Source organism: Miscanthus floridulus, chromosome 8, assembly GCF_019320115.1.
Source record: "Miscanthus floridulus cultivar M001 chromosome 8, ASM1932011v1, whole genome shotgun sequence".
Classification (NCBI taxonomy): domain Eukaryota; kingdom Viridiplantae; phylum Streptophyta; class Magnoliopsida; order Poales; family Poaceae; genus Miscanthus; species Miscanthus floridulus.
The window spans coordinates 171,607,663-171,615,950 of record NC_089587.1 but is presented as its reverse complement, the minus strand read 5'-3'; the positions used below and the strand labels follow the sequence as shown (position 1 = coordinate 171,615,950).

The window sequence follows — 8,288 nt, the reverse complement described above, 5'->3', positions numbered from 1 at the left end:
GCACACAGTACACACGCTTTACTAGTAGTAGCGAAATTGTGTGTAATAATGTGCCCATCGGATGAGAAGTATCAGCCGCCTGTTCGGCTGGGGCTGGCTGGCTGGGCTGGCCAGCCTTCTCACACGGACACTGTTTATATGAACCGTGTTTTCAAGTTAGCATAGTATTTTTCTCTCACACAAATTAGGCAGCGGTATTTCTTCACGAATCAGCAACGATACGAACCAGCCCACCAAAAAGGCTGGAGATAGCCGCCTACCTCGCGGAACCGGAAGCCCAACGCTGACCGCGCGGGCCTGCCAATCCTGACCCGTGAACCCGTTGGCCGTGAGGGACACGTGTCGGCGCCTCCGGAGATCCGTCTCGCCAGCGTCCTCAATCGGACGGGGTCGAGCACACGTCCCCGTCGGTCAGTACTACGGGCTTCAGGTAGGCCCGTCCCCGTCGCCATTAGCAGCCCGGACAGGTGAAACGCCACGCACAGCCAGTCAGCTACACAGGAGCTCCAGGGAATTTAAAATCCGGCTTCGGCAAGCCGGCCGGCCGGGGGCGGATCGGATCGGATGCGTGCTGCTGCTGCTGGCCCGCCCGGCAGTCGGGTGAGGGGCCGGGGGGCGACGTGGCCCAAGCTGGAACACTCCTCCGCCGCGTTTTTTACTCCCGGAAAGCCCTAGATATTTTGGCTTCGCCGACGCCTTTCCGCTCGCTCAGGCTACAAAGGGAAGGCTCGGCACCCTTCCGGGCGCACCAAAGCAGCACCCACACCGAGCCGGGAGATTTGGAATCCAGCTCAGACTTCGCTTCCTCTCCCTCCGCCCTGGTGAGCCCCCGCGGGCGACGTGTGTCCCGTTGCCTTTCCTTCGCTTCGACGGCCACCTGTTGGCTTCGCATGGCTCTGCCTAGTGCCTCCTGCCAAGCGTCCAAGCTCCCGCTCGCCCGGCGGCCCAGCGCCGCCGCGTCGTCTATCCAGCCAGATCCGCGCGATCCCCGCTAATCGCCACACCCTGCCTCAACTTCTCTAGCTCACCCGCAGCATCCCGGCTCGGCGGCACTGCCTTCTCCTCGCACTTCCCTTCTCTTGTATGATTGTATCTAGCCCCCATCATCACAATTCATCGGCAGCGGCGCGCCGTCGTCTCAGGTGAGCGCTCCCACATCTTAGCCTTCCCTTTCCGCGAGGTAGTGTTTTGGTTGGTGGGCTATATTTGGTGCCGTTATCACTTGCATTGCCTTGTTGATGTTTAAACCGGGATTTCAGTTTCACAGCACCAGGTTTTTGGTTGTGCTTTCACGATTTAGGACCGTGCGGGAAACCAAGGTTTTTTGCCGTTTAGATTTTAGATAGATGGCTAATATACATGTGATGGGTGTGGGTCTAGAAATGTTCTCATTTTTTTTCGTTGATGATTGATGCAAACCCTCTCTTAGGGCATATGTCACACGCGGCCGCATAGAACTATTATTCTTATGTGTTAAATTGCTGGAGAGTTTATATTGTCAGCATTGGCCACCTTAGATGTGGTATTCCTTGTAGTGTTTGCAGTTGCAGGCGACCCTTTCTTTAAGGCGAACGGTGGATTGAAACCTCCACGGAATTTGGAAGCAAATAAGTTGTTGTGTATTGTATGATATTGTATGTATTCGTGATGCACATTTTTGGGTCCAACTATATTATGCTTGCTGGGTATACCTTCATTCGTTGCTGTTTGTAATAGCAAAGATGGTATTTTGATGTTTCAACCAACCGCACTTCTGATAGGATTTGTTAAAGATTAACTGTACTTGATGACCATGTGTATTATATACAACAATGGTATGGGTAAGAAAACCAACCTGATGTAGAACACACAGAAATTTTTTTGGTACGGAATAACTATTTAGGCAGGATTAATATCAAGAATAAGCACTAGTACATTTCATATATTTGAATATTTCTCATAATTATATAATCATAAATTTGGGCACATGAGAATTTGATTCTATATAGTGCCATGGCATCAGAGATCCAGCATGTAACTTTGAAAGGAAAAAAAAAACCGTGCTTTGTGGTGCATGATTCAAGCACTTCTTTTCTGTTCCAAATGTATACGATGTGTCTTGGAATTGGAACCTTGGAGTAGGGGGTGGGGGCAGGCATGTTAAATTACCGATGTGCTCTCAAAACATGACACATTTGATTTGAATGATAAACATAATATTAAGGGTAAAGTCCATTTTTCACTGTCAAACTTGTGCGGTAGTCTGATTTTCAACCTTAAACCATGAAACTGGGTAACAAACACTCTTTTGATAAGATCACCCTTTTGATAAGCCTGTGGCAGTTATAAGATAGCACTATTTCATTGCACATCCACCTTTAGGATTATGTTTTTTAAGGGTTATTGCTGCCGTGGCCTTTCCCAAGTCATTAACTGTTTGATTCGGTGTCACTTGCAATGCTAGTTGTCAGAAACTTTGTTTTATTAAATTTTGAGTGGTTAAATATAATTTCTCAGTCATAAAACTAACCTAATTAGTTTAGCATGGTAGAAAGAAACCATCTACGGGTATAAATTAGAAACTGGGGAGATTGGATCTCCATGCTCTTTCCCCCCACATTTATTAGATTTAAAAGTGGGTCCAACATAAAAATCGGAGCAAAATTAGACCGCAGAATTGGTGCCTAGAAGGTCGAGGGAATGAGTTCCAGTCCGTGCTGTTTTCTTCTCACGTTATTAAAGACTTACAAGTAGTCCCCAGAAAAAACATTGGAGCAACATTAAACATGCACTTGGGGATTGATCTGAAGGCTTGCAGAATGAATGCTACTGAATATACCAGCTGGCTAGATGGGAAATTATGAAGTCGTAGTGCTACAAATGAATTCAAGTCATTTTTACTGGACTTTGGAATCGAAAATACCAGAGCTCACATATTCTGGTAATTCTGACCGTGAATGAAAAAAACATGCAAAATGGAATTAGAATCCCTGAGAGATATAATGTATGGGTCATACCTTGAAAATCCCTTGTAATTTTGAGAACAGGAAAACAGAAATTATGGGGAAGGGTAGCCTTGATGTTATCAGATGTGTTGACCTTCTAGTTCATGCTAGCTGAGTTAATAGTTTCATGTGGAATTTTATGGGAGAAGCTTTAGACAGCTGTAGGAATTCAGGTGGTTAATATCATTGAAATCCTAGCAAATTGTTGGAATCAGTGTTTTCTCGAATGCTTTGTGTCGAATCTCCCTTTTATTTTCTGGTTGCCTGTGGCATCTGTTAAAACCTTAAATGTCAGATCAAGAGATATTTATCAGGAGTAGAGAATGCCAGGAGGGTGTTTGTGGTTTTGTTTGTAAGGATCTCTTAGTTCGGTTGGAAACATTACACTGTACATTTATGTGAGGCACAATAATGTGAACGAAAAAAACATCTATCTTTCTGTATTACTTGCGGCGTGTAGAGATGTTTAGGTGGTGGGTAGTTAAATTTCTATGAGTATGTATGTTGGTGACATCCAGTGACCAGCATTATATGCTATGGAATCATGTGTGAATTTTGTTCTTTTATGGTACTGTTTATTTAGCTGCAGCAAATTACTTCAGATCCGGTTTCAAGGTGCTTTGAGCTCAGCATTTTGTTTTTACGGCAGATTCATGCAAGGGGCGGTGACAAGCTAGAGGCAGCAACTGCATATCTTGCAAGAAAATTGTAAGTAATTATTTCGCAATTACTCACATTACGTATCAGAAAATGACTGAATTGCAAAATTACTTTTGATTCATTATTGTGATTTATCTTAGAACTATGGTATTTGCTGAACATGTGTAGCCAAGTTCATGAACTTGGGCCAGATATTTTTAGCAAACACCGTAGTTCTTATCCATTCCTTGACTCATCGTTGTCAGCGGGCATAAAAATGTGTAGCAGCTGTAAGTGGCAGCTGCTGAGTGCTTGCTGTCACATGTGCTGGGGCGCACAACTGCGGTGAGCTGCTAGGGAGTGCTGATAAGAGTTCTTCTCCACCGTCTGTCGTTGGGCCGACATAGCCACCAGTGTCTAGCTGCTTGAGTCATGCTTGTGTTGCGGCTGCTAGCCCTGTTCATTGGTTTGACAAAACCGCAAACCAGACCGGGACTGGAACCAACCTTGATGAAACCGTGGTGGTGGAGATTTATGTGCGTTGGGTCGGCTTCGGTCCTAACCGAGGAAACTCATACACAAAATGACTGGATTCCGGGTTGAACCCATAAAACCAGACAAACCCGTTCCTCCGAACAGTGAACGGCTCTCCTGCCGCACTATAGTCACAGCAGGGGCAGGCATCAAAATCAGACCTGCTGTCACATCTAGTCACTGTAGCAGCCTGACATGTCTGTGTATTAGGACTAGATAAGTAGAGTTGTATATATAGTTTCTCACTGCAACTCAGTAAAGAGAGCAAGTTCAGTTTTGCCATCTTCTCTGTAGAGCTTCGACCAACGCTGGTGCTTGTGTTGTGTGTGTGCTCTGTTCTCCCTCCCTTCTTCTACCTTTAGCCATAGTATGTGATCGGACAATGATAGTCGTGGTCGGCAACGTAGGTGAGTGGTCGGTTCACCCGTGCTAGAGATCTAGGGGCTAACAAGTGGTATCAAAGCCGTAACAAGCGCCGTCGTCGAACTAACCGCTGTCAATGACGGACGGTTTATAGATGGGCGATAGCAGCGGAGCTGCTGTGGCTGTCCAGCCACGACAGGGGGTCGTTGTGCGCACGGTGCGGGAGGTCAGTAGCACCAGTTGGCCGACGCTGACTCGCACCAACTATGGCGAGTGGGCGGTGACCATGAAAGTCAACCTCAGAGCCCGACGGCTCTGGAATGCTATTGACAAGAGCACCGACAATGAACAAGACGACATGTTAGCATTCGAGGCTATCCTCGTTGCTGTGCCAGCGGAGTATAGTGAGCCGTTGGGGGCGAAGAGCTCTGCTAAGAAGGCGTGGGAGGCCATTGCGGCGATACGCGTCGGTTTCGACTGCGCAAAGAAGGCGACGGCCCAGCTGCTTAAGCAGGAGTACGCCAACTTGAAAGGTCCTAATGGCTAGAGGAGGATGAATAGCCTATTAAAAATTTCTACAACAATACTTAACAAACTGGTTAGACAATAATAAGTCGAAGCAAGTGTTGCGCTAGCCTACTAAAATTGCAAGCCACCTACCACAATTCTAGTTTATATAGTTTCTATCCACACAATAGCTATGTCACTATACTAAGTTAGTATGCTATCAAAAGCTAACTAAAGAGCCACACTAACCAAACTAACAAGCTCTCACAACTAGCTATACTAAAGAGCTTAACAACTAGTTTGTGATAATGTAAAGAAAGTGAACAAGATGGTTATACCGTCGTGTCGAGGAAGGAGCCAATTAATCTTAAGAATAAATACCAATGAAGACCAATCACCTCGAAATCAAATGATGACACTATGATTTTTTACCGAGGTTCACTTGCTTGTCGGCAAGCTAATCCTCGTTGTGGCGATTCACTCACTTGGAGGTTCACGCGCTAATTGGCATCACACGTCAAACCCTCAATAGGGTGCCGCACAACTAACACAAGATGAAGATCACACAAGCCACGAGTAATTCACTAGACTGCCTTTTGGCTCTCCGTCGGAAAAAGGTCAAGAATCCCTCACAATCACCATGATCGGAGCCGAAGACAATCATCAAACTCTGCTCGACGATCCTCGCTGCTCCAAGCCGTCTAGGTGGTGGTAACCACCAAGAGTAACAAGCGAATCCCGTAGCGAAACACGAACACCAAGTGCCTCTAGATACAAACACTCAAGCAATGCACTTGGATTCTCTCTCAATCTTACAAAGATGATGAATCAATGATGGAGATGAATGAGAGGGCTTTGGCTAAGCTCACAAGGTTGCTATATCAATGCAAATGGCCAAGAGAGTGAGCTTGAGCCGGCCATGGGGCTTAAATAGAAGCCCCACAAAATAGAGCCGTTGTACTCCTTCACTGGATACAACATGGGGTGACCGGACGCTCCGGTCATATCGACCGGACGTAGGACCTTAGCGTCTGGTCGTGAGATGCACGCCATGTGTCCCCTCTCTTCAAATATTGAGCGTCCGATCCCAACGGTCAAGTGATGATCGGACGCGCTGCTGCGAAGTGATCGGACGCAGGACCTCAGCGTCCGGTCATTTCTAGTAAGCATCCAGAAGCGAAAAATCACGATCGGACATGTCTGGTCATGCTCAACCGGACTCACACAGCATTCGGTCACTCGGCGTCTCCTCTGTGCACTGCCACGATAGCAGGACCGGACGCACCCCTCTAGCGTCCGGTCACTAAGTGACCCAGCGTCCGGTCAGAGACCGACACCAGCGTCTTCGCTGCTCCCATTGACTAGACGCGTCGGTTCTACCGAGACCAGCGTCTGGTCACTTACAATGACCTTCGTCTTTTCTGTATAGGGCACCGGTGGCACTGTCGGACTATCCGCACTCTACGGGCAGACACTCCGCCGATGAAGTTTCTTACCCTTGCTCAAATGTGCCAACCACCAAGTGTATCATCTTGTGCACATGTGTTAACATATTTTCACAAAATATTTTCAAGGGTGTTAGCACTCCACTAGATGCACATTCAAATGCACCATACAAGTTCATGAGCTTGCTTCCCTTACTTGTGTGCTCAAAATTTTAATTGATCCCTTTCCTTTGTCATATCTCTCCCCCTATGTCAAATTCTCCCTTTGTTGTCTTTTCACTATCTTAGTACACTAATATCTTTATTTTTCTCCCCATGTACTAATATCTTTATTTTTCTTCTCCTTTGTCATCAATGACCACAAAGGTTTAAAATATAGATAGGTTGAGATTATCAATGTCAATCAATGGGGTGAGAATCATATTTCCAAATTTGGTCCAATCTAGAATACTTGCCAAAGACATTTAACTCGGTTTGATCTAAGGACAAGCTTCTTCACACCTTCAAATAAGGGTTATCTTGTACCATGTTGAGTTAAACACTTAGAGCTTATTTTCTAGATTAAACACTAGGTTTACAAGCCCACAAACATGTCATATGCTACCACTAGATCAAAATAAGCATAGAAGCAATAGTGGTACCATACAATCATCAAATTTATTTGATTTTCATGAATGAGCCTATTAAATGTGAAAGATGTCTAGATGCACTAAACATGTCCTTAGCAAGGATCTATGCCATATGAATCAACTTTTACCTTAAATTGCTCGAAGGAGAGACATGTTATATAAATGGGGGTGCATCAACATATATTTGAGAAATCCAATATGTTCAACTCATTCCTTAGCTTACAAAACCTTTTCTCGTCCAATGGCTTGGTGAATATATCGGCAAGTTGATCTTCGGTATCTACACTCTCAATGTAAATGTCCCTCTTTTTGTTGGTGATCTCTTATAAAATGGTGGCGGACATCAATGTGCTTTGTTCTTGCATGTTGAACCGGATTGTTGGTTAACTTGATTGCACTCTCATTGTCATATAGCAATGGCACTTGCTTGAACTTGATTCCAAAGTCACTCAAAGTGGCCTTTATCTAAAGTACTTGTGCACAATAACTATCGGCGGATATGTATTCGGCTTCGGCGGTTGATAATGCAATACTATTTTGCTTTTTTTATGACTATAAAACAAATGATCTTCCCAACAATTGACATATGCCCGATGTGCTCTTCCTTTCAACTTTGCATCCTGCATAATCCGAGTCGGAGTAACCAACTAGCTCAAACTTTGCTCCTTTAGGATATCACAAACCAACATTTGGTGTATGCTTCAAGTACCTCAATATTCTCTTTGTAGCCTTCAAATGACTTTCTCTTGGTGAGGCTTGAAATCTTACGCACATGCATACACTAAACATGACATCTGGCCTTAATGCGGTCACATAGAGTAGGCTTCCAATCATAGACCGATATAATTTTTGATCCACCATGTTGTCACTTGCATCACTATCTAAGTTACCATTTGTTCCCATTGGTGTGCTAATGACTTTGCTATCACTCATGCCAAACTTCTTGATCATGTCCTTGATATACTTACCTTGACTCACAAAAATACCATTCTTCAATTGCTTGATTTGAAGACCAAGGAAGTAACTTAACTCTCCAATCATAGACATCTCAAACTCATTAGCCATCATCTTTCCAAACTCATCACAAAAGTCTTGATTGGTTGATCCAAATATGATGTCATCAACATAGATTTGCAACACAAATAAATCTTTTTCAATCTTCTTAATGAAAAGACTGGTGTCAACCT

General features: G+C 44.7%; 1 long non-coding RNA gene across 1 annotated transcript in view; it reads left to right on the top strand.

Annotated features, from left to right (window-relative positions):
• The first annotated feature begins 765 nt into the window (after positions 1-765).
• The window catches only part of LOC136477538 (uncharacterized), a 24,420-nt gene continuing 16,897 nt past the window's right edge, over positions 766-8,288 (top strand). The window contains exons 1-2 of the long non-coding RNA XR_010764039.1: positions 766-1,142; positions 3,634-3,692. This is a non-coding gene — a long non-coding RNA (uncharacterized lncRNA). The remainder of the gene's footprint in view (positions 1,143-3,633; positions 3,693-8,288) is intronic.